The sequence below is a fragment of the Lissotriton helveticus genome, chromosome 1_2, assembly GCF_964261635.1.
Source record: "Lissotriton helveticus chromosome 1_2, aLisHel1.1, whole genome shotgun sequence".
Classification (NCBI taxonomy): domain Eukaryota; kingdom Metazoa; phylum Chordata; class Amphibia; order Caudata; family Salamandridae; genus Lissotriton; species Lissotriton helveticus.
The window spans coordinates 425,020,438-425,046,444 of record NC_136058.1 but is presented as its reverse complement, the minus strand read 5'-3'; the positions used below and the strand labels follow the sequence as shown (position 1 = coordinate 425,046,444).

General features: G+C 45.4%; 1 long non-coding RNA gene across 1 annotated transcript in view; it reads right to left on the bottom strand.

Moving 5' to 3' along the window:
* Positions 1–2,612: 2,612 nt before the first annotated feature.
* The window catches only part of LOC144807997 (uncharacterized), a 36,842-nt gene continuing 13,447 nt past the window's right edge, over positions 2,613–26,007 (bottom strand). Inside the window, exons 2-4 of the long non-coding RNA XR_013606558.1 lie at positions 22,390–22,440; positions 18,784–18,902; positions 2,613–3,266 (exon numbers count right to left, since the gene is read on the bottom strand). This is a non-coding gene — a long non-coding RNA (uncharacterized LOC144807997). The remainder of the gene's footprint in view (positions 3,267–18,783; positions 18,903–22,389; positions 22,441–26,007) is intronic.

The following is a 26,007-nucleotide window of genomic DNA, read 5'->3' as shown; positions in this document are numbered from 1 at the left end:
ATCGTGGGCGGTCTCCGAGATCCCCACAACTGTGCAATATCTCTCTTGGCAATCATATTCCCGAGGGTCACCCACTGAGTCTGCGCCACATCATAATCAGTCGGCTCCCAAACATTCAACAAACAACGCCTAGCTTCAGGCAACAAAGCAACACCCGTGACCTCCATCACAGCATGCACTCGACTCCAGAACCGCACAACCGCCGGGCACTCCCAGAGTATATGGAGGAAAGTGCCCGTTAGGCCGCATCCAAGCTTACACAACCCATCCAAAGAGTATCCCATAAGAATCAGGCGAGGACCAGTCACATAAATCCGGTGGAGGACTTTAAGCTGTACGAGCCGGAGACAGCACTGAATAATTTTGATGGTGTATTTTCTTATGGCGCTTGTAACCATCTCTACCTCTGAAACTTTTCTGGCATTCAGAGCACTGATAAGGTTTTTCCCCAGTGTGGGTTCTTATATGCTGAGTGAGTCTCTTTCTTTCACTGTAACATTTGTGGCATTCAGAACACTGATAAGGTTTTTCCCCAGTGTGGGTTCTTATATGCTGAATGAGACAGCTTTTGTCACTGAAACATTTCTGGCATTCAGAGCACTGATAAGGTTTTTCCCCAGTGTGGGTTCTTATATGATGAATGAGACTGTATTTTAGACTGAAACATTTGTGGCATTCAGAGCACTGATAAGGTTTTTCCCCAGTGTGGGTTCTTATATGATGAATAAGACTGTTTTTTTGACTGAAACATTTGTCGCATTCAGAGCACTGATAATGTTTTACCCTAGTGTGGAATCTGACATGTGCAGTTAGAAGTGATTTAAGTTTGAACTCTTTTGGGCATTCAGAGCACTGATAAGGTTTTTCCCCAGTGTGGGTTATTGTATGTTGAGAAAGACTTCTTTTGTCTCGGAAACATTTCTGGCATTCAGAGCACTGATAACGGTTTTCCCCAGTGTGGATCTTCATATGATGTGTGAGACTCCTTTTTTCACTGAAACATTTGTGGCATTCAGTGCACTGATAACGGTTTTCCCCAGTGTGGATCTTTATATGATGTGTGAGACTCCTTTTTTCACTGAAACATTTGTGGCATTCAGTGCACTGATAACGGTTTTCCCCAGTGTGGATCTTTATATGATGTGTGAGACTCCTTTTTGTACTGAAACATTTGTGGCATTCAGAGCACTGATAAGGTTTTTCCCCAGTGTGGAATCTCAAATGTTCAGTTAGAAGTGATTTACAATTGAAATGCTTTGGGCATTCAGAGCACTGATAAGGGTTTTCCCCAGAGTGGATTATTCTATGCAGAGTGAGATTGTGTTTGTAAATGAAAGATTTCTGGCATTCAGAGCACTGGTAAGGTTTATCCCCAGTGTGGGCTCTTCTATGCTGAGTGAGAATGTTTTTTTGACTGAAACATTTCTGGCATTCAGAGCACTGGTAAGATTTTTTGCCAGAGTGGGTTATTACATGTCGAGAAAGACTTGGTTTGCTCCAAAACCTTTTCTGGCATTCAGAGCACTGATAAGGTTTTTCCCCAGTGTGGATTCTCATATGAATAGTGAGATAAGATTTACGGCTGAAACCTTTTTGGCATTCAGCGCACTGGTAAAGTTTTTCCACAGAGTGGGTTAATGCATGTCGATATAGACTCGCTTTGATACTAAACTTTTTCTGGCATTCAGAGCACTGATAAGGTTTTTCCCCTGTGTGGATTCTCATATGCTCAGTGAGATAAGATTTACGCCTGAAACTTTTATGGCATACTTTGCACGGAGACGTCGGAGAGTGATTTCCCTCAGTGTGGATTCTCATATGCTCCGTGAGATAAGATTTACGCCTGAAACTTTTTTGGCATACATTGCACTGAGAGTGGTTTCCCCCAGTGTGCATTCTGTCAAATTCTGTGAGATAAGATTTATAGCTGTATCTTTTTTGGCACAAGTAACTTTTTTCCCCAATTTCAGTTATTTTGCCTTGATTGAGGCGGGTTTGAACACTGAATGTGTTCTAACAGTGTTTTTAGAAGGTGTATTCCTAGGGTTAATATCTCTATGTTTAGTTTTCTCTTACTATTATGCCACGGTAAGAGTGAACCTGATTTTAGAGTCGGGCTTGTTTAGATATTGTTCAGCATTTATCTCTAAAAGAAATTGCGTGTAATCTTCTTAACACTTGAATTGAGCAAAATATGTCTGGAAGCAGCCCTGTAACACCTGTTGAAATTGTTCTAGTAGATAATAGTCTTTAGGTAATAGCCTCTCCAGCAGTAAATTATTTTGTGACTGATGTTTCTCTCCAATCTATTTGTATAGGTTCTTAGCAACGCAGTAATGAGGTGTTGGTCTGATATTTAATGATTAAACTGATAAGTACCTTTTTGCACTGACGTAAAGGTAGTAACTGAGGGTGTTAGAACATGCACAGTACTATTGTGGATCACCAGTCGCAGAACATCAGTTCCTTTTATCCTTTCTATGTTTGGTGTAAGGTTAAGGTTTGTAGTTTCGAAGATGAGGATTTATTTACATTACCTATAGCGCAACGGTGCTCATCTAATCCATTTTTATAATTAACAGTTTTACATATCACTCATGCACAGCAGATAATGTTGAGGCGATTTACATAGAATTACAGAACAGTACACAATAAAAAGGAATCAATCTGAGATGGTCATGAACACAATAAAGTGGTGAATTTTTAAGGTTTTCCCAAGAGTGAGCAGAGTGGGCCGTGGTGTTCTATCCAGAGGCAGATAGTCTCAAACTTGTGTAACTAGTTAACAATGGTTGTTGAACAAAGGTGATTTTTCAATCTTTTGCTTGTCAATGTGTCAGCTTCAGAGTCTTCTTTCAGCGTCTTTTCTTTGATGGTATGCAGAAGATACCTTTTGTTATAACTTTCTTTTATGCAGTGTGTGCTTCCTCTCTAGAATTACAAGATGCTTTAGATGAACGTTATTCTGCAATGCTGAGGCAATTTGTCTTTGTGATAATATTTCAGATGAGGATGCTGAAGTGGTCTTTCTACATTATTTCTGATGCTGTGTGCACAGATATGGTTTTGCTCTGGGTTAATGAAATGCAAAATTAGAGACTTCACTTACAGGTATAGTACTTTCCTCGCCACACCTAGATTTTTGGAAATTATTTAAACGTAGAATGCTGGATGTCCTTCAATTTTTCAAAATAATCCTTCTTATGGCACTGACATTCAGTTGCTTATTGCTAAATCTTGCTTTCTTCGTCCGTAATTTCAATCACCTATAGTATTAAAATGAAATAGTTAATACATGTACATTTCCAAAAATATAATTTACAAGCCAAATTAATGCAGAATTTGGAATATGCTGAGCTGTTTTTCAGACAGAGCAGAGTGTAGAATGGTAGCATGAGAGTACTTGGATGTAGGAGGGAGGATTTGTAGAATTTTCAACATTTTATTAAGCTCACAAAGGATACATATACCCTATGAAGTTGTAACATAGAACCCCAAAGGCAGATATTAAAGTCATATGGACTGGCACCAAACAGCTAATATAAAAATATATACTATTAATTAATTTGTAATGCAGATTTCTGGGAAGGGAATGACTCCTCCACGGGCAACAGGCGTTTTCCCCTGCCCTGAGTTACCACCTACTTGTATCTGGTTTCCTGACTTTTGAGTTTTGGCCTCTGCCTCAAGCAAACCTATTGTGTGCTGTGAGGACTATGCCTAGACCAATCCCTCAAATATGGTCCAGAGTATGAATCAGTAGCATTGAAATGAAGCCGTACTTTCATGTGTTCATTTTATTCCACCTGATTATCAGTTGTTAGGTTTTTCTGCACCTGGATTTACTGGGTGCAGAAAACCAGGACACCATTTTTTTCCAGACAGAAAAATTAGACTGCAAAGACGCATAAGACTCTGGGTGCAGCAGAAGCAGCCAAGACTTAAGCTGGTTTTTTTACTAACTGGGAGAAACACACAATTCTTCCCTCTGTTGGTGTTCACAGTCGTTGTCGGCCTGTGATTCGGCATTGAGTGCAAAGCGTACCGAGTATTGCTGAGGGGCCGAGCCGAGGGGGAGTTGACGAGCAAGCGGAGCAGAGCCTGGGACGACTGCCCGCATTTGTTTTGTGACCGGTTCCTGCTCCCGAAGGTTTCTCCCACTTCATTTGCGTCCTGTTATGCGGGCGCTTTAAGTTCTATGGATCTGCTGTGGGGGCAGGAACGGCCGCTGCCGGCACCGCGGTGCTAAGGCGCTGCTAGTGCTGCTGGTGCGGCGGCCGCTGCAGAGGTCAAAGGAGCCTTGGCCTGCGGTGCTGCTGGTGCGGTGGCTGCAGAAGGGCACAGAGGAGAATAGAGGAGCACAGAGGAGAATAGAGGAGCACAGAGGACCCTTGGCCTGCCGCCTGATTTTACGTATTTACTAAGCATTGAGCAGAGCAGACAGTGAGTGGAGGGAAGTGCCCACATCTGCCGTCTGTAGTGGGACTAACTCTGGATTCCGCTCTTGCTCCTGAACGATTGCCAGCATTCTCCCTTGTACTCTTGTCAGAGATGAATAGCAACGAACAAGCAATGAACAGTGAGTGGTGAGTAACAAGTGGCAAGAGGTGTGTGGCGTGTGACGAGTAGCTAAGATTGATCAGTCCCTAAGTCGCTGAGCCATTGGAGTCTGTAATAGGTCTGTAATACAAAATCTGAGAAATTATGGAAAGGGGAAAGTGACAATAGACTTAGACCCTCTTGAAGCACCCCTCGGCCCCTGAATTACTCTGCATACCTAGACTACAGCCCTACCCGGTGCCCGGATGTTAATCAATCGGTTAATTAATTAATTAACTAATTAAGTAACCAGCAGTACCGGCGGATTCTGTACGGAGGTGTGCTTTGTGGGTGTTTTCCCTTGGAGGTGTTTGGTGGTGTTTTTGTCCTATGAAAGCACCCTTTGGTCTTGTCACTGGCCCGTTTGAGTCTCTGAAAGGAGCAAGACTTCTCCTTAGAGGGTGTATTATGAGCTCAGGAAAGGAGCGGCCACCTTTCCCTCCTATCAAAAGGAAAAGAAAAATACAACAAACACCGATATTAGATACGTTTAAAATAAAACAGGCAGTTGACATATAGTCCTTTAAATCATCTAAGGTCCATACATTTGGGAAACTGGGAAAGTCGCTGTCAAAGTTTGATTTTATGAAAGATCCAACAGATGCTATGCTAACATTGCTAACTAACCCTTGTGATCTTCAAACTCCAATTAAACCACTGAGTAGAACAAATATTATATCCCCTAAGCAAGGAGTAAGTGAACTAGGCCACCCTAAATGGAAATGTAAATGTACAGGAATTTATATAGCGCAAATCACCGAGCGGTTTCTAAGCGCATGCTTAGGGAACCCGTCCTGGTATTCCCCTGTGAGATAACCCCGGCAGGGTATCCGCAAGGTGAAAGCCAGGCATCCCGCCGCGAGGGGGCGTTGTGGAGATTAAGCAAGCTATTGCCCAGAGTCGCAGAGTGTGAACCCGTGAATCGAATAGGCACCGGAGCGAGAATTGTCGAGTCCATGGACATTTTTAGGACTCAAGACCCCGCCGAGCTGGGAATTGAACCCTGGTCCCGGGCTGACCTCTGCTTCCAGGTCTGCCTCCTCTAACCAGTGAGCCACACTTCTCCACTAAAGCTGAAGTCGAACAAATGTCAAATTAAACTAAGGACCAAGTCAACCATTGGGGTCAAATAACGGACCTAGAGATGTTAACTATTCCACTTACTGGTCGTTCACAACAAAAGGACCCAAAATACACAAATCTAACAATGGGAGATACTCAGCAATTACTACCAACTTAGGCAGCCAATGCCAATAGAAGTGCAAGTAAAAATCAGAAAAGCTAACGGTATAGGGAAACCATCTAATCTGTGCCAAATAAATCAACCAGACCAAGAAACTCCAAATGAACTACATGGTGGGGTGAAAATCATAAGGGAAGCCAATACCCCACTGAAATCGGATCTTACTCTGTCTAAAATGAATTCAGTTCAGATATTTTAACTAGTCCGTGTTTACCTGCCCAGCTCACACGCGCTGACACATCACCCCACCCACCTCAGCAGACATCTTGAGTGAGGGAAGGGTGGCGGTGCAGTGATTCGAAACCTCACGCCCTCCCTCTTGCCCCATGCATAAAAGCAACACATCTTCCCGACCGCGCAGCGGGCGGGCGCAGCGGGCGCGCCGGCGGCGCGCCGGAGGCGCGCCAGAGGAAGCCCGTCTGCGCCCGTCCGCGCCGGGACCGGGCCAAGGGCCACAACCCCTGCCCAAAATTTGTCTGGAACCATTAAAACATTTTCCAGCCAAAGCCTACTCGCGCTTCGACCACCCATCATGGCCAATTGCTTAGACATTAATCCTTCGGAGATCCACAAGGATTCCGCCACCTCCTGTCCCTGCTGTTTTGATACCATTCCTCTCATATCCTCCAACAGCAAAAGCACTACAACAAAACAGGAGTTGGGAGCTGCAATCTCAATAGCCCTCATAAATGCGTGTTCTCTCGGTAAGCATAGGCAGGAAATCCACGATCTAATAACTGATTTTAAATTAGATATATTGTTTATTACCGAAACCTGGACGGATGACACTTCACAGCCAGACCTAGTCATAGCAGTCCCAGAGGGATATAAAGCCTACTGTCAGGACAGGCCCAAACAAAGAGGGGGTGGGCTGGCCATTATTGCCAGAGACTTGTATCCTGTCAGAACAACCTCCATTCCATCAACCTCCTGTGAGGCTATGCAATTTGCCATTAACGTTTCCCCTTTGTTCAATTTTAAGGGAATACTAATATATCGCCCTCCAGGATCCAAGACGGCTTTCCTATCCAGTATTAACACCATGATGGAATCCGTAGCAACGGAAAGCACCTTTACGGTTCTAGGTGACCTAAACTTCCATCTAGATCAAGGTCACCTTACCGACTCCGCTGCCCTCATCTCTGATTTAGATACCCTAGGGCTAAGACAATTTGTAACGTCCTCCACTCATCAAGCGGGCCATATCCTGGACCCCATCTTTTCTAATTTAGAAGGCCTACAAATTACCAACATCCTCCCTATGACGTGGACTGACCATTCTGCAATTTTCGCAAACATACCCATCAATAATTTGGCCAGCATCAATCCATGTCCCACGCCCAAACAGTCTTTTAAAGACTGGAAAAACATAAATCATGATGAACTGCAACTTATATTGGAACAAACCCGTCCCGCGCTTGCCTCGGACCCTAATTTAGCTCTCCAGCAACTCTACGACTGGTTGAGCCAGGCCACGGATCAATCTGCTCCCTCCAAAGAACACTCCAAAAATAGATCTAAACCTACTGCCCCCTGGTATAACGAACAACTAAGGGCACAAAAACAGATTAATCGTAGCAAGGAACGAAATTGGAGAAAAGACTACGACACAGCCAGTAGACTAGTCTACAAGGAAGCCCTGGCACTTTACAAAGTCATGATAGCAAAAGCCAAAAAACAATACTACAGTGACCAAATTGAGAGAGCTAAGAACTCCAGTAAACAACTTTTCCAAATCACCAAAGCACTATCAGGGAATTCCCCCGACCTTACCCCCCCTCCGTCGCAACTTATGTGTGACTCTCTTGCTTCCTTTTTCTTCACTAAAGTAGATGATATTTATCAGGCTTTCTCCACCAAATCACCTCAAATTGTAACTACACCCACTATTCCCTCTGCTAATATGTTTCTCACTTTTCAACCAGTCACCCCTGACCAAATAAAAAATATATTATCCACCATCAAATCAGGATCTTCTTTGGACCCCTGCCCTCTCTCCGTACTTCGACCGGTCATGGACTCTATCATACCGGCAATCACGCAGGTCTGCAATTTGATTCATTTGTCAGGCAATTACCCGGATCCCCTCAAAAACACCTTACTAAAACCCCTGTTAAAAAAACCTTCCCTAGACAAAAGTGAGCTAAAAAACTATCGTCCCATTGCTAGCCTCCCTTTCATGGCAAAGGTGACTGAAAAAATCATGAACATCCAGATTTCTGAATTTATCGAAAAACACCAGCTCCTTGACAGCACGCAGTTTGGGTTCAGGAAACATCATGGCACAGAAACAGCCCTGATCAAAGTGCCGACGACGACATCAGGGTAATCAGGGACCAGGGTGGCACTGCCATACTGGTTCTGCTAGATTTATCGGCGGCCTTCGACACGGTCGACCACAACACCTTGGTCGACCGTGTCCAGGGATGTGGCATCGGCCACACTGCCAAAGACCTAATTGCGTCCTTCCTTGACAAAAGAACACAGGCTGTCATTCTAGGTCCCTTTCAATCGGCCCAACTCTCCGCTCCCTGTGGAGTTCCCCAAGGCTCATCCCTGAGTCCGACACTTTTTAACATCTATGTGTCGGACCTTGCCAATACCATCAAGGCACATGGGATGAGCCTAACTTCCTATGCCGACGACACCCAACTAGTGTTGGCAATCAAAGGGAACGGAGAACAAATAGCCGATAAATTTAAGAAGGGGCTCCTAGACATAGGCGAATGGATGGCTACCAACTGCCTAAAGTTAAATTCAGAAAAGACCGAGGTACTCATTTTTGGACCCCTGTCACCAGCCTGGCCAACCAGTTGGTGGCCTGAAACCTTTGGTACCCCTCCCACACCTACCACCAAGGTTAGGAACCTCGGAGTCATCTTTGATGACGGTCTTATCTTCCTGGACCATGCTAATAAAACAGTGTCTACGGCACACCTTAAATTAAAAATGATCAGGAAGATACGTCCTTTTCTCCCTGATTCTGCCATTAAGACACTAGTCACTGCCCTTGTCCTTTCATCCCTGGACTATTGCAATGGGCTATTTCTTAATGCTCAAACCAGAGTAATCACAAAGCTACAAACAATACAAAACGCAGCGGCAAGCCTGCTCTCAGGCAAAACAAAGTTCGAATCCATCTCCAAAAATATAACAGACTTTCACTGGCTCACTGTACAAAAAAGAATTCACTTTAAATCTCTCTGCATTGTGTTTAAAGCTCTCAACAATCAAGGACCACACTTTCTCAAGGAACAATTGCAACTCCACAAACCCACCAGAGCTTTACGATCAGCCACTCTTCATCAACTGGTTGTACCTCGCACCAAAACCGTTACCTGGGGAGACCGTCGGTTTCTGGTGGCGGCCCCCAGACTCTGGAACACCTTGCCTCTCAACATCAGGCAAAGCACCACCCTCCTTCAGTTCCGTAAACTCCTGAAGACCTGGTTGTTTATTCAATAACTATATCACCTTGCCAGTTTGCTTCTTCATCCGGTCCTAAGCATCATGCTCCGTATGTAAACAAATGATTTATTAGCGCCAAGACGCCCAAGGGTATATGCTGCGCTTTATAAATATTAAAAATAAATAAATAAAATAAATAAATAAAACAGGACCAGCCGAAATGTAATCAAAATAACGGATCTCAAATTAATAAGGACGAATACACCAGCAACCCAGAAACTCTGCAGCGTTGAAGTACTACGTATGAAAAAGACGTTTTGAATAGTAGTCCACAATTCATTAATTCTTGTGACGAGGGACATGATTTTCAAGGACCACAAAAAGAGAAGTATAAGGACCTATCATTCATAAATGGGCAACACCATAACCCAGGTACTCAAGTACCAGGAAGTGGGAACGCAGCAGCAATTGGTATTTATTCTTCAAAACCTCGCAATTAACTCTGGAAGCTTTAACATATCAGTCCAACAAAAAGGAGGTCCAAATAGATCTCTTGAGCGCTACGGCATCCTCTGTTGCTGGAACTGAGCAGAAGATAACAACACAAAATAATCTAATAGTAAGGGCACAATCTCAGCCAATATCTACGTATGCAGAGTGTAGTTGTGCCCAACTAATTAAACTGGCTACCATTCCGGATATTTAAAAAACAATAATTGACGATGTAAAAGTGAATTTTCCTAATGTGGGAATTCAACCCATCAAGACCGACTGCCCCCTAAAGATACAATAAAATGTAAAGACAATACTGTTGTTGTTGAAGAAAAAATAGATGATAAAACAAAAAATCAAGAAGTGATAAACCTATGCTCGACACAATCTACAATGACAGACGCAGCTCCGGAAGTTCATCTATCAAAAAGACAGAGGAAAAAACAACAGAAAGCAAGAAATAAAGCTTCTAAACGTTTTTAAAAAAACAAATGCATCAGATATAGTGAGATTGAACACTGGAAACAACCTTGACTAAATATCATATTGTGATGGTGAGGGTAAGCACATGTCTCCAACAAAACCCTTTTACCCTCTATTTAATAAGGATCTATCGGAGGTACAAGCAGTTATGAAAAATAAATGCCTAAACAAGCAAGCTGATAGTATAAAAATTATAGAGAATGGGAACCTTCAGTCCTTAGAAAAGCTGCAAGTGGAGGAATGTAATAAACAGGTGGAGAATAAGCCATCACAATTGGAAACAAATAGAGCAAAGAGTGAGAGTATCAGAGGGGATGAAACGAATAGAGATTTGTTAAAAACCTGGAGGATATTAAATTACCACAAGATATGGGAATCGAAACGAAGCAGTTACATAAACATTGACAATTATGGTCTCAAACTGTTAGTAATCATTATGGAAGGTTAATTGAGCATGCTGAAGGTGAAAATAGCCTGGAACAAATTAAATTTAATAACCCAGTTCAAAAAGAAGGAGTGGTGCAGGTAATTTTTGCAATGGAATATAAATCTAGGGGTAATAATGATATCTTGACTCGTGGAAAACATATTAAAATTGTGTAATGGAGTACCCTCATTAAAGGAAATTAAATGTACCGACATAGAATCAATTGAATTCCTCACAATCAAGAATAATCGTGAATAGACATTAGTAATTTGGACATCTTCTACTGCCGCCAGCCTTATTATGCAAGAACATAATCGCTTTCAGGACTGGGGAATAAAAATAACAACTCCCCCTGCAACGTCCTTTTGTTTCAACAAAATTACAAAATCATAACCAAATGAGAACCGAGAATAATAAGAAATACTCAACATTAAAAAAAACATAGGTATGACCAACGGTCATCTTTTAAAATCATTAGAGGAACAAATAGGAGACCTATTCTTTGACACTGTCAAATTAGGTTGGCTAACAGCAGCCCTCCATAATGTCAGGCAGGATTGACATCTACAATCTGAAGTTTCTTTAAGGGGGCCAACAATTATGAATAAAAGGGTCAGATTATGTTCGTGGAATATAAATGGGGTTCAAGCAAAGATTCAGAATAACCAACTCGCTACTTTGTGCTGTTTTCAAATCATTTGTTTACAAGAGACTTGGGCTTTAGTTCCTTTTAGATTGGAAGGGTATAGGGTTATTACTCATTAGCTAAGAGAACAAGTAACTATGGCAGACCTTGTGGGGGTTTGGCTATTTTTATATCAACTGAGCTAAAAATGGAAAGTGAAATGGACGTCCCAAGTCAAAACGATTATCTAATTGTCAAAATATGATACAAAGAACAAAATATAATTAAATCTCTTGTAGTAATCAACATATATAATTACAAAGAACAATGGCGACCAATTTGATAATTATAATTTTGCAGCAACTGGACAATGACACCCAACCTGAGATTATTATTACCGGTGATTATAACATGAATATGCTATGATCTTACGATAGAGATGTTGAAATACAATGGAAAAATTACTTATGGTCAATTCCAAGTTTTTTATCAACTATGGGTATGAGGGAACAATAGATGAAAACATCAGCAAGACTCTTGTAAAAGAATGAGAAACCATTGGTCTAAGAGTCCTAAATGGGCGATTTCCTCAAGATTCGCCACCAGCATGGACTTTTCAAGCAGGGGATCATAGGTCTAGAATAGATTATACCTTAGCATCGTTGAATCATTTTCATTTTATTTCTATCAAGGAAATCAACTTGACACTGGCAAATAATGCAAATGTTTGGATTTTACTGCAATAGTATCCTAAACAGACACACTAGTTGAGCTTACCTTGCGCACGATCTGTAGCACACCTCTGGCATACCGCAGGCACTCATTGAAATAAACCCGAGCCACTTTAAAAACGGCATTAAAAACTCACAAGCAAATATTCCAAGCTTTCTAAAATCATGAAATTTACTTTGTTTAATTCACAAGTTTTATACAGCTCCTGTTACAAAATGCAACAATATTCACTGTCCACGTCCATCTATTTGCCCTTTAAAGCCCACAGCTCTGACACATAGATAGTCTGAAAGAACCGCGATCAAACAACATGGAGGAGGTAACAAAGCAGTTGCAGTGAACAGATTAATGTAATGTTAGGAGTCCCTTTGGGAACGAGCAAACTCTCCTTTAAAAAATACAAATACAAATTAAATTCCAGTGCTTCAAATCAACTTGTTACAAAGAGAAAACCCACAGTGTTCTGGCAAACTCAAATCTTTCATTTTATGATAAACAGAAAGTACAAACCTGATACACTCTAATACAGTCAACATTACACACATTTTTTATTCAAATAGTTTGTTGACTTGAAATTTTAACCAGTGGTTTCAATCTCAACCATGTGTAAGAACCAGAGTTCAACAGAATAATTTTATATTTTTTTATCATACTCCGATGTGTGTCCAACTTGTTATCAGACTTCATAAATAATGTTTTTGTAAGCTCCTTGGCATGTTTATATTCCATATAAATCCTTGGTCATTGAAGTACCCTAATTTTATGGAAGTTACAACTATGGTGAGTGAAAGGATATCGCTAGTACACTGTGGACACTGATGGAAATCCACGCCCATTTTATTATTTGTTTTTAATATTGTTCACCTCTACCCATTACAACATACGTTATAATCTAAAGCGGAAACACATTTTAGAAACTGAAACAGAAATTTGAGGAATAGAAACCAAATAAAATATACATTATATCAAATATTTCAGTTCATGGCGGCTAAGGCTGTGGTGACACTTGAGCCTTTCTCATAGACCTCAAGGCCTTTTCTCGCAGGTGTTATTCTAAATCATCATGCTTTTCCTCACCATCACTTTCAGAACCCTTTATAGGTAAATTATCATCGTCCATTTCTCCTCTTTCCAACAATGAAGCAGGAGGGCTAGGTGCCCTCTCTGCATTAGAACCCCTTTCTTTCTTGTGCTTCTTGTGTTTCTTGTGCTTTTTAACCTTCTTTTTCTTCCTGCCACCTTCTTGGTCAGAAGTCCTTACAGGAGGCGGACTTGGTGAAGCACTTTGAGCTTTCTTTGCTGGTGGTGCGGGTGACCACGTTGGCGAGGGAGATCGTGATCTGGATGGTGATGGGTGTGGGAGCATCATTTTAGGTGGTGGCTCTGGTGATCCTGAGACGGATCTAGACGAAGATACTCTCCTCACAGGCAGCGGACTAGGAGAAGCTCTTTTAATCTTCTTAGGTTCATGTGTCCATGACACTCTCCTGATGGGCCTAGTGATTGGAGATGGTGATTGCTGTCTTCTTGGGGGTGAAGGAGAAGGTCCTCTGCGAAGAGGGGGAGGAGGAGTTGGAGAGATACGGGGAGGTCTTGACCGAGGGGAAGGCGAATGCCTTTTGTTCTGCAGTGGGGATCGCATTTCACGGTTTGACCTGCTTGGAGGGGATGCTTTTCTATGTTTTGAAGATAACGAAGGAGAGTGTCTCTTTGCCACTAGAGAAATTCTTTGTTTTGGAGGTGGAGATCGAGAAATGCTATGTTTTGGAAGTGGAGATGAAGATAGTCTTCTTTTAAGAAGTGGTGGAGGTGCGGGTGTAACAGTTCTTCTTTTGGGAGGCGGTGAAGGAGTATACCTTCTCTGTATTGGTGGAGAATACCTTCTTGGAGAAGGGGAGCACCTCCGTGGAGGAGGAAATGGTGTCCTGCACCTGAGAGGTGAAGGTGATCAACGTTGTCGTGGAGGAGGTGGAGGTGAAGGAGTTTGCTTCACAAAGCAATTAATTACCAGTCAATCTCAATAATATGCTAATAAGGGTCAGTGGAGGAAAAAAAACAGCATGTTCATTGGTGAAAATGTTGTTTGAAAGCCATCAATTCAAAAAAAAAAATTTAACAGAATCATGAGATTGGTAAAAAAGTTCCCAGTTAATTTAATTTACAGAGTAAAGCTTAAAAAAATAAATACAGGAGTAAGGAGAATGGTCTGGAAGGACAAAATGAAAGAAAAGCAATAGTTGTGGGCAAAAGCTATATATGCTTGCAAAAGGAGTAATTCAAGTGCCGCTTGTGTGGAGGGACGAGAGGACCAGGGGAGTGACAAGAAGCCCTCCGCCAGCCTCGACCCAGAATGTGACGTAGGTGGTCCGCCGACCCATGTGGCGCCGCCAGGGCTGATAGACCTCCGTCGAGGCAGCCGCCTGCGTGGAGGGCCGAGAGGGGAACAAAGGGTCCCCGTCCAGCCTCGACCCAGAGCGGGACGTGGGGGTCTCCTGACACCTGTGGCGCAGCTCAGCCATGGACAAGGCCGTCGCCTGTCTAGAGGGCCGAGTGGGGCTCGGGAATGTGACCCGAGCCCCGCGGACCTCCCGTGACACTACAGGGACTCCCACAGGAGTTTGAGGCGAGGCAGAGGTGCCGTGGTCTGAAGGAGGGCCCCCCGAAGGAGCCGAGCCAGTTGGCACTGGGGCGAAGCGGAGGGCCCCGCGCAATGCAAGGGATTCGCCGACGTCCCAGAAGGGGAAGGAGGAGGAGACGCCAACGAGGCCTGCAAAGCCGCTGTATATGTCTCCATCTGGGTTCTCGACGCCCCCCTCACCGGGAAACGGTGGATAGAAGAACGACACGCGGGCCGCATCACCAGCGGAGAGCCCACGCCCCCGGCAGGCCGAACACCAGCCCCCGGGGACAAGCTGCGACACTTATCCACCGGGGAGCGACGCTCGTGCGACATCGGAGAGGGTTGAGGATGCTGATGAGGACGGCCGCTTCTGAAACCGTCTGCGGAGGCTGATCGAGGGGATGAAGCCGATCTTGAGAGATGCTGCCGAGAGTAGTTGCTTCCAGCGCTCCAGCCGCGACTTCTGCTTTAACAGTTGGCACGCCTCACAATCAGTGGTGCTGTGATCTTCCCCTAACTCCACATGCATCCTCAGCCTCCTAAAGCATTTTATTCATTCATTTGTATTTCTTTTTTCCTGTCATGGGGATGACTGCTCAGATATCCTAACAAGTAGGATCTTTTGAATTCTGCATGAACCGATTTACTAATGTTCCTAGTTGAAAATGTCATTTAGAAGTTAAATATATGTTTCTGATGTGAGGTAGGGTGGGTATGTGTGAGAATGCGTGCGACAGAGAGTGTGAGTGTCTGTCTGTCTATGTCTGAGTGTGTGTGAGTACTTGAGCGTGGAGAGCCGGCTCTCACTATACTATACCAAAAAGAGGTATAGTGTGCAGAGAGTCCAGTGGATGACCCAGAGATTTTACAGAGGCTAAAGTAGATAATATTGTCTCTCCTTAAGGATGAATACAGGTACTTGGCCCGTGATAATGCTAAAACACAATTGGCCAATACCCAGAGTAGAATATATGAGCATGGTGATAAGGCGGGGAAGCTGATTGCTTGGTTGGAGAGGGGGGATTGGGCGTCCCGGCTAGTTCTGGTGCTGCGGTCCCCCGGGGCTGACAGGGTCACTGACCCGCAAGAAATTGTGGAGGTCTTCGGCAGATATTATGAGAAGGTCTACGCGGCCGAGTGTCCTTATTCGGAGGCCGAGAAAGCAGATATGATTAGGGATATCCCGATGCCTATTCTTTCAGACGACGACAGGGGATTCCTCGATTCTCCCCTCACCAATGATGAGGTGGCGCAGGCGATCGTGGGGGGTTCGTTCAGGTAAAGCGTCAGGCCCGAATGGGCTTCCTATTGAGCTTTACAAAGTCAATGCGAATAAGCTGGCTCCCTTTGTCAAGGGTATGTTTGTGGAGAGTAGGGGGAGAGGTCGGCTTCCATATGATCAGCGTGTGGCGAATATTATTGACCTCCATAAGGAGGGTAAGCCGAGGACTGAGTGTTCATCCTACAGGCCAATCTCTTTGTTGAATGCCGAACCTAAAATGTTGGCGAAGTTGTTGGCAAACCGCCTGGTTAAGGTGATTACTACACTGGTGCATCCCGACCAATCAGGTTTTATGCCCTGCCGTAACACAGCTCTCAACTTGCGCAGGTTACACGGGGTAATTGGTGGGGCTTCGCAGATACACGAGCCGACAATATTGCTCTCTTTGGATGCCACTGTGGCCTTCGACAGGGTGGAGTGGCCTTATCTGTTTGCTGCCCTTGGTAAGTTGGGGATAGGCCTGGAGTTCATTTCTTGGGTTCGCCTCCTGTATTCTGGTCCACTGGCCCAAGTAGTCATCAATAATCACACGTCGTCAGATTTCGTGTTGGTGAGAGGCACCAGGCAGGGCTGTCCTCTCTCCCTGTTGCTTTTTGCACTGGCGCTTGAGCCGCTAGCGGCCTGGGTTCGTTGGGATAGGTCGATCAGGGGGCTCCGATGGACGCCAGACTGGGAGGACAAGATATCTCTCTATGCAGATGATATTCTTTTGTATTTGTCCTCTCCTCGAGTTTCGCTTTTGGCATTTCTGGATGTCCTGGAGGTTTTCAGTAGGTACTCAGGCTTTTCTATTAATTGGACGAAGTTGGTCCTGTTTGTATTGAGCGGTGATCCCCCGGAGGTCCCCCCGCGCTGTCCGGTTAAGTTGGAGGGTGCGGGTTTTAAATATCTAGGCATTTTTATATCATTGGACCCCCGTAGCAGGTACTCTAATAACCTGTTGCCTCCGTTGGTTCGGCTCAGGTGTGATGTGGAACGCTGGAGGTCACTTCCTCTTTCTGTTCTTGGCCGAGCTGTTTTGTTCAAAATGATGGCTCTTCCTCATTTTCTTTATGCACTCCAGAATTCTATGGACCCGGTTCCGTAGTCGTACTTTAAGGAGGTCGAATCTCTCCAGAGACAACTTCTCTGGGAGGGGAGGCCCCGAATTGCGTATGCGAAATTGACCCTGCCGTGGTATAATGGCAGGATTGGCCTGCCCAATATCAGGAAGTATTATTGGGCGTCACAGCTGGTGGCGGTTAACCAGGCTGTGTATGGCTCGCCACTAGACCCCGGCTACATTATGGACCGTGGCCAGATTCCTGGAGGGGACTTTACTAGGGCGCTGTATGCTAGGCGGGGACGTTTTCCGACGGTGGGACCAACGGCGGTGGCTGTTGGGGTCTGGCATGAGGCTAACCGCTCCCTTGGGTGGGAGGGGAAGATCACGTTGGCAACACCCCTCTGGAACTCGGAACGTTTGGGCAGCCTATGGAAATCAAAGGGTTTCGATAAATGGGACCTAATTGGGATCTCCTGAGTTGGGGATCTGTGGGGAAAGGATGGTATCCTCCCATTTGAGACCCTGCAGGAACGATATCAGATGCACGGGAGCGAGAAGTTTCGCTATCTTCAGATTAGGCATTTACTGCTAGCTAATATCCCCCTTGGCGTGGCGCCTCCGGAGGCCTCCCCGCTGGAGGATCGTGTACTAGATGGTCATCTTCCGACGAAAACGATTTCTCTGATCTACAAAAAACTAATTAACCATGCGGAGGAGCCCTTGGTGGCCCTGAGAGACCAGTGGACGGCGGATGGTTTGCTCCTGGATGATGAGGACTGGAGGGAGGCAGTGGCCTCTCCGAGGGTCGTTGCCATTCAGATGAGGCTTCGGCTGGTTCAATTAAAGATTCTCCATCGCTGTTACGTGACCAGCCCCCGGTTGGTAAGAATGGGTTTGGCTGTGAGTGGCGAGTGCAGGTGAGGGGGTGGTGAGTCAGGAACTTTTTTTCATGTATTGTGGGATTGTGCTCTCATTCAGGGGTATTGGTCAGCTATTCATGCCAAGGTGAGGGAGGTGTGGGGAGTGGGGTTTGAGTTGGAAGCGAGGCGTTGCATCCTGAATGTCTGGGACCCGACTGATTTTACGTCTTATGGAAAGACGTGGGCCACACTGGCTTGTAGTATTGCGAAGCGTAATATAGCTCAGCTGTGGGGGGGCGGTTCAGAAACCGACAGTCGGGAAATGGATGGATGATTTGGATTGGTGCATGTTCAGAGAGCGGGCTGTGGATGTGGCACGGGGTAGGCCCCAGAAATGGGGGAAGATTTGGGGGCCCTGGAATGCTTACAGGGGTGAAATATGCACTCCCCCGGTGGCCATGGAAGACCCGGAGGTGCTGGTGGATCTCTGATCCCGAATATAAATCTTATTGTTGATCCTTATGGAACGAGAAGATGTGAACAGATTTGTAATGCAGATTGCGGCTCAGTGCATTTATTGTAAGTGTATTACTTTTGTTTGTGTTTAATAAAAAGAATTAAAAAAAAAAATAACATCTGCGACAAAGTGCCCTCTTGTGGTGCCCGCCCGGCATTGTAGTGGTGGTGAGGAGTATAGCCCAATGATGAAGCATGTCACCTTCAGGTGAGTAAACGCAACTTGTCTTAAAAGCACATGCTTCCTAGGGTGTCTGCGTTCAGTTACGGATAATGTCTCTGGAACGAACCTCCGGAACAGTATACTGTAATTTGACTGTTTTATTTTAACAAATGTACATAGCAGATATTGGCCCTTCCTTGTTTCACAAAAATGATCGGATACCTGCCTCCGAGCGCACTTCTTACAGACGAGTATGGGGTTATCATGTTGCTGCTACAAGCTCCTTACCTGTGCGAGTTATCAGGATCAATGCAGGGAGCAGACCCAAACTAGCCACACATGGAGATCAATGACAAATACTGAAGAATTAACCGAGCTTCCTAGCTGGTGACCATTACATAATTGACCTTGAAAATAAAAGACACGTTTTTAGTATTCTGGTGACTCATGACCATAAAAAACAAAGGTTATAAATTCAATATTGTGTCAAATACTTAAAAAATGAAACTGGGTGTGCTGGATCGGATGTTGTCCCAGGTCATGTGTGACACCTTCCACCACTATTGCTTATGTGAGTTGTATTTTTTATTTATTTATTTATTTATTTTTTAAAAGTTTTATATAGCGCTGGCTAAACCCGGAGGTATCAGAGCGCTTTACATGAGCATCAGATCATAGTTACAGGTTACATCATTACAAAGGTTACACAGTTCTTAGAGAATGGCAACATAGTTACATGTAAGGTCGAGATAAACAACAAGCACAAATACGTAAGGGGAAAAGCAGGCAAGGTGAGAGATTACGGGGAGGGGGGGTTGGAGCACGGGAAGTAGACAGATAATGAGGACGGGAAAGGGGAGGGGTGGGTGAGAGACACAGCATGGGAAGAGGAGAGGAAGGGTGTTGGGGACACAAACCGGTAGACGAGTCAAGGCAACGTCCAAAGTCCAGTAAGGTGTGATCCCAGGGCAGACAAGGGGAGAGATTCAGGGGAGAGAGGATAGGAGCTAGGGAAGAGACAATAAGGAGAGACGAAAAGAAGTCTGCCTAAAGACCGACTGGGTAGGTGACGACCAAGGAGGGAATCCACGGCCCATCTCCTCTATAGCTAAACCAAGTAGCTCCATCGGGCGTCAGACAAAATAGTTCAGTCTCAATACATTGAGAGAGGAGGGAGGAGAGACATAAATAGAGGGAGGATGCGGTAGGAGACGACAGGAGAGACGAAAGGAAGTGTAACTATGTGGTTCAACAATAAACCAGAAAAGATCAACAAGTAAACATTATATCAAACAATCAGCAATACAATTAGGGGAGGAGAGAAAGGAGAGAGAAAGTAGTGGGGGGTAGGAGAGGTGAGAAAGTGAGGATAAGGGAAGAGACAACCGTAGAGACGAAAGGAAGTCTGCCTAAAAACCGACTGGGTAGGTGACGACCAAGGAGGGAATCCACGGCCCATCGCCCCTATAGCTAAAACCAGGTAGCTCCATCGGGCATCAGACAAAATAGTTCAGTCTCAGGTGGCGAGGGAAGAGGTTCACAGAAAAACAGGGTGGGGACAAAGGACAGGCGCAAGCGAGGGCAGAGGACAGAAGCTGGACAGAGTAGGAGCGGAGGGGGGGAAGGTTGGGGGAAGTGGGAGCACATATTTCAGCAGCCGCAGGTTCATTTCTTTTATATAGCGGTGGCTAGACCCGGAGGTATCAGAGCGCTTTACATGAGAGTCAACAATGTAACAGAAAAAGTTCAACAATCACACAAACCATTCAAAACATAAGCAATACAATTAGGAGAGGAGAGAAGAGAGAGGAGAGGGAAAAGTAGTGGAGGGGGCAGGGGAGGTGAGGAAGGGATGATAAGGAAAGAGACAATAAGGAGAGACGAAAAGAAGTCTGTCAAAAGACCGACTGGGTAGGTGACGACCAAGGAGGAAATCGACCACGGCCCATCTCCCCTATAGCTAAACCAAGTAGCTCCATCGGCATGAGAGAGGAGAGAAGGAGAGATATAGATAGAGGGAGGATGCTGGAGGAACCGACAGGCGGGAAGAAGGAGGTGCAACAATGTGGTTCAACAATATACCAGAAAAAGATCAACAAGTAAACATAATATCAAACAATCAGCAATACATTAGGAGAAGAGAGAAAGGAGAGAGAAAGTAGTGGGGGGGTGGGAGAGGTGAGAAAGTGAGGGTAAGGGAAGACACAACCATAGAGACGAAAGGAAGTCTGTCTAAGGACCGACTGGGTAGGTGACGACCAAGGAGCGATGTTGGTTAAAATCAGAGGCCTGACGGAGGATGAAGCATGACACTGCTCTGCTTAGCAGTGAGATGAATGACAGTTCCCCAGCCCTTCCATTTTTTGACCTACAGAGGCTCGTTGGCCATTCATATTTTTTTGCAACGACAAAGAAACTTATATTGCAGCTTGTGTCAACTGAAGAGATAAAACGTCTGGGCGTGTTTCATTAACTACTGACAAACATGAACAATCAAGAACATGAGTTTCTGGAAAACTATCAAGCACCCAATCAGAATCAGCCACCTTCACACTCAGGAATTCCTGAGGCTTTGGAGAGGGTGAATTGCACGTGGTATAAGAGGAATACTACATGACTCAAAGCTCACTTCTCAGGGATGTACTGAAATGCCATCCTCAGGGCACACTTAGCCAGCTTTTCACCTCCTCCTCCTCAAACTGTTGACCAGCTATCAGGGCAAATGAGCCTGCAGCAAAGCATCGCTGGCTTGGTTCCACAACGGACCAGGCAAGGTGGTCAACTCCATACTCCTCCAAGTCAGCAAGCACTCTGGTCGAGCCAGTCCTAACCCCACATGAATGTTCCCCATCACAACTATTTTAATGGTACTAAGTTATGTTTCTGCCAAATGATTGAGTCAAAAATTGAAAGGTTTTACTATGAAGAGCTGAAAGAGAAATCATGAAGTTTGTCAATATTTCTGAGTCTGCAACAGTACACAGGAGCATTATTTCTCTACAGCAGCAAATCATGTATGTGCCCTGTAGAAAGCATGTTTGAATGAAACATTGAATGCATTGCAGCCAAAAATCCATGCAACAACATAGAGTGCAAGATAATTTGTGTTATTATTCCAGCAGAACGAAATGCCATTCCTAATGTGTACGTAATTTTAAAGACAACCCCAGATAAATGTAGGGTCAGTGTTGTTCTTCTGCCTGTTAAAAGGCGATCTCCATTAATGTGCCACGAAATAAAACACTATGAGAAATCCTACTCTATGGCAGGGTGCTGCCTGCTACTATATTGCAGGTTACTTCCAACATAATCTGATTTATACATACATACTCCAGGGTGCTGCCAGCTATCGGGTCTGCACACAGCAGACTGGAGCCACTCAGGAAGGAGGTAGGCTCTACATTTCATCTTAAGCCCTTAGGTTACATTCACAGCCTGATGGATCCGGAGAACTTTTTTCCTCGCTCTAACTGCGCCGAGCAGATGGACTTAGCCCAACATAGGCTGTGCTGTGTGCTGGGTGATGCCTGGCATCTTATTTTCGTTGGCAGGAGGATGAAGCTCTGATAGGAGCTACTACAAGAAGAGCAGAGAAACAGGACCACAGATCGCCACAGAGCGACTACTGCCCAGAAGCTGAAGAAAGAACTGTGAAACAGCAAAACCTCCTCCACCCTGGAGATTCTCCAGGGTAAGCAAATGATGGTAATGATGGTGATGAAATGCAAACTGCAGCATTAAGGTCACACACGACAACATCGTTCCCTTTAAACCACAGGTAACAGCCTACAAGAAAAAACTAAACAAACAGCAACAAAACTAGAAAATGCATTTCCAAATACTGCAAAAGAGAAACAGTTAATACAAATGAACAATATTAAACTTTGTTGGTACCTTAGTAATGTGCTCACTTCTTGGCTTCACTCCATCTGCAGTGATAACGCTCTGAAAGGAGAAAATACTGCTGTGAGTCTCAGAGTCTTCAGTGTTACTGGTCTCAGTCATGAAGACTGTGGTGTCGGAAGATAACTTTCTCTTATTTGGCTTTATAGTTCCACCAGTCACGCCATCGCTTTTAGCAGACACGCTACTGTCAGCGGCATCATAACTTCAGGCAGATCAGCAGAGCGGATATCACCACTCACATTGGGTGAACAGACTCGTCTCTGCTACATACATCCACTCAAATTTGCTTGGGGCTGTCAAAATACAAAGAGCTGCAATATATTCTTCACACTTTTCCTGACTACCTTGTTTTAAAAGGGTGTGACATTCAAGCGTGATTCTTGGTTCATCTGCAAGCTGAATATTTTGTAGAGGTTCTATTGCCACACAATACTAGTCCCACATTCCAGTTTGTCCACAGGGTGTTTCAACCCTGGTAGGTTATCAACTGCCTGTATTGCAGATAATTTCAGATAGTTTCTGTAAGAAACTGAATTATTATTTGTCGTAGATGAGGAACAATCACAACCATTGTCAGAGTGAACTTTCAAAGCCGTTCAATTAATCTAGGATCAACCCCCTGGTACCTAAGCACCGAACAGGCAGGCTTAACTTAAGGTAATATGTAAAATATTTATGCAGAAACCAAAAAAGTAAAAGTCAAAATGCAAAACAATAAAAAACCCAAACAGAAATAGAAAAATTTAAGTAAAATGTATTGAACAAAATGACACTAAAATGACAAAATCCATTAAGGGGAATGAGATATGTAACGCTGTAAGAATCACAAGATGCCAATGGATGAGGGGCCCGGGCATGGATTAGTCACTCTGGAGTTGACTGCCAAGTCAGAGGAAACCGGAGGCCATGGCCTGCAAGCACAAAGTGCAGGAATTAGACGCAGTGGTCCAAGAAGACATCTAGTGCTCCAGGCTCAGATAGGGCTGCTGGCCTACAGGGGGATTTACGACAGGTTCGGGCGCAAAGTACTTAGACTATTGAGAACAAGCAGCAGATGCCCAGCAGGGCAATAGCAGATGGTCGAATGCAGCAAGGCCCAGGCGAGACTGAAAGGGAGTGACACCTCTGGCCCTCACCATCATGCAACAGTGTATTGGAGCTCAGCGGAAGGACAAAACCCGATGACAGCTACCCACTGGGGCTGGGACCCCCACAACAAGGCAGGCCGGTCTGGTGGTGTGGTAAGAGATATAGCAGCCATGTCCTCAGAGAGAAGCAAGAAGGATCAGAATCTAAAAAATATGCTGACCAAGCTCCTGATGACCGGCAGAGGAGAAGGGAGGATCTCCCCAATGACACAAATCAGCCAAGATGCAGACACCTCTGAAGCCCCAGTTACCCACGCCTTTTTAGAGTCGCTATTGGTGCATTACAAGGCGACTTGCAGACGCTGAAAAGGGAAATAGCGGGGGAGATGAAGGAGATAACCGATGGAGGCCACACGTTACCAAACGGCATCAACGTCCCGCCTTATGATAAGGTGGGACGCCGATGCCATCCGGGACCGCGTGGACTCCACTGAGGATCAGGAGCAAGCCCGGGAAGAGGAGATGGAGCATCTACAGCAAGAGACACTTGGGCTCAAGGCTCAACATAGCGATCTCCAGGCACACACAGAAGACCTGGAGAATCGGTCTTGGCGAAACAACATCCGCGTTAAGGGAGTTCCCCCTAAAGAAGAAGGGCCAGACATCACACAATACCTGCAGGGTCTCTTCAGGAGCATACTGGGTGCCCCCACAGGATATGTTGGCTTACATTCCAGACTTTCAACTAAAAGAGTGAATACTACGTGCTGCCAGGGACAAGCAACCACTAAGATATTAGGCCGACTCCATAGCTTTGTACCAGGACCTGGCTCTAATACCCCTTCAAAAGTGTTGGGTGTTCCGAGTGGCAACCACGCGTCTTCGAAATCAAGGAATACCGTATTCTTTGGGTCACCCTTTCCGGCTGATTTTCATATGGCAGGGCAAACTCCTCCAGCTCAGATCCATGCAGGACACTTGCCAGGTGCTGGGCATCGAGAATCCAATCCAGGAGGAGACAGAGGGCCCACAGACCAAAACTCCTCGAGAAAGATGGCATAAGCTCTACAGGAGGCGTAGCACAGAGCGAGCGACGAGACCGGACCCCAAGACCATGGCACAAGAAAGACTGGTAGTGCTGGAGACATTGTCGAAGGAGACATTCTCTCATGATGACACCGTGAACGACTGAGGGATAGATAAGTGACATTTGTAAGGCTGGGTGGGCGGCGAAGAAGTCTGCGGGGAGCGTAGAGACAGGGGGAGTGTAGAGACACGGGGAACTGGCCACACACGTTCCCAACTATTCCGACTTCCAAGGACGCGCACGCATGAAAGGCGGGCCCTGGACAATTTGAGGTTAATGGGTTTCTAAGTTGGGGTTAGGGAGGGGAGGGTGGAGAACGGGTATGCAGGTTAAAGGCATTGAAGAGAGGATCAAAGTGCAATGAAGGCCAGGCAGACGTTGGGAGCTCAGGGGGAAGAGGGATCACAGGGACCCAAATACTGGCCAAAGCTAGTGCACTCACTATGACACGCTATTTCCCAGCCCACACTGAAAATTCTCACTCTCAATGCGAGAGGTCTAAACAATCCCAATAAAAGGAGGTCCATCCTTTCCTACCTGGATAACATGGAGGCAGACGTGTGCCTCCTCCAGGAGACACAGCTCCTCTCCAAAGATTGGCACAGGAACTATCTTGCTGGTTCTGGGAATTGGCTGAACCACAAGAGTCAAAAAGAGGAACTATCTTGTGTAAAACAGAGACCATCTGCTCTCTGGCTTGCAGTCAAGGACAAGTGGATGAGAGCAGCAGATCAGCACAGGAGAAGAGAACAGGGAGTTAGAGAAGGAGTTGGGTGGAAGAGAGCAGCAGATCAGCAGAAGAGAACAGGTAATTAAAGGAGGAGGTGGGGTGGAAGAGAGCAGCAGATTAGCACAGGAGAAGAGAACAGGGAGTTAAATAAGGAGGTGGGGTGGAAGAGAGCAGCAGAACAGCACAGGAGAAGAGAACAGGGAGGCAGAGAAGGAGGCGGGTTGAAGAGAGCAGCATAACAGCACAGCAGAAGAGAACATGTAGTTAAAGAAGGAGGCGGGTGGAAGAGAGCAGCAGATCAGCACAGGAGAAGAGAACATGGAGTTAGAGAAAGAGGCGGTGGAAGAGAGCAGCGGATCAGCACAGGCGAAGAGAAGAGAACAGGGAGTTAGAGAAGGAGGCAGGGTGGAAGAGAGCAGCGGAGGGCATGAGGGTGGTAGAGTGAGGGCGGTATAGTGAGGGTGGTAGAGTGAGGGCGGTAGAGTGGTAGAGAGGGTGTGAGGGCGGTAGAGTGAGGGCGGTAGAGTGGTAGAGTGAGGGCGGTAGAGTGGTAGAGTGAGGGCAGTAGAGTGAGGGCGTGAGGGCGGTAGAGTGGTAGAGCAAGATCGGTATAGTAAGGGCAGAGTGAAGGTCGTAGAGGTCTAGAGAGGGCGGTAGAGTGAGGGCGGTAGAGTGGTAGAGTGAGGGTGGTAGAGTGAGGG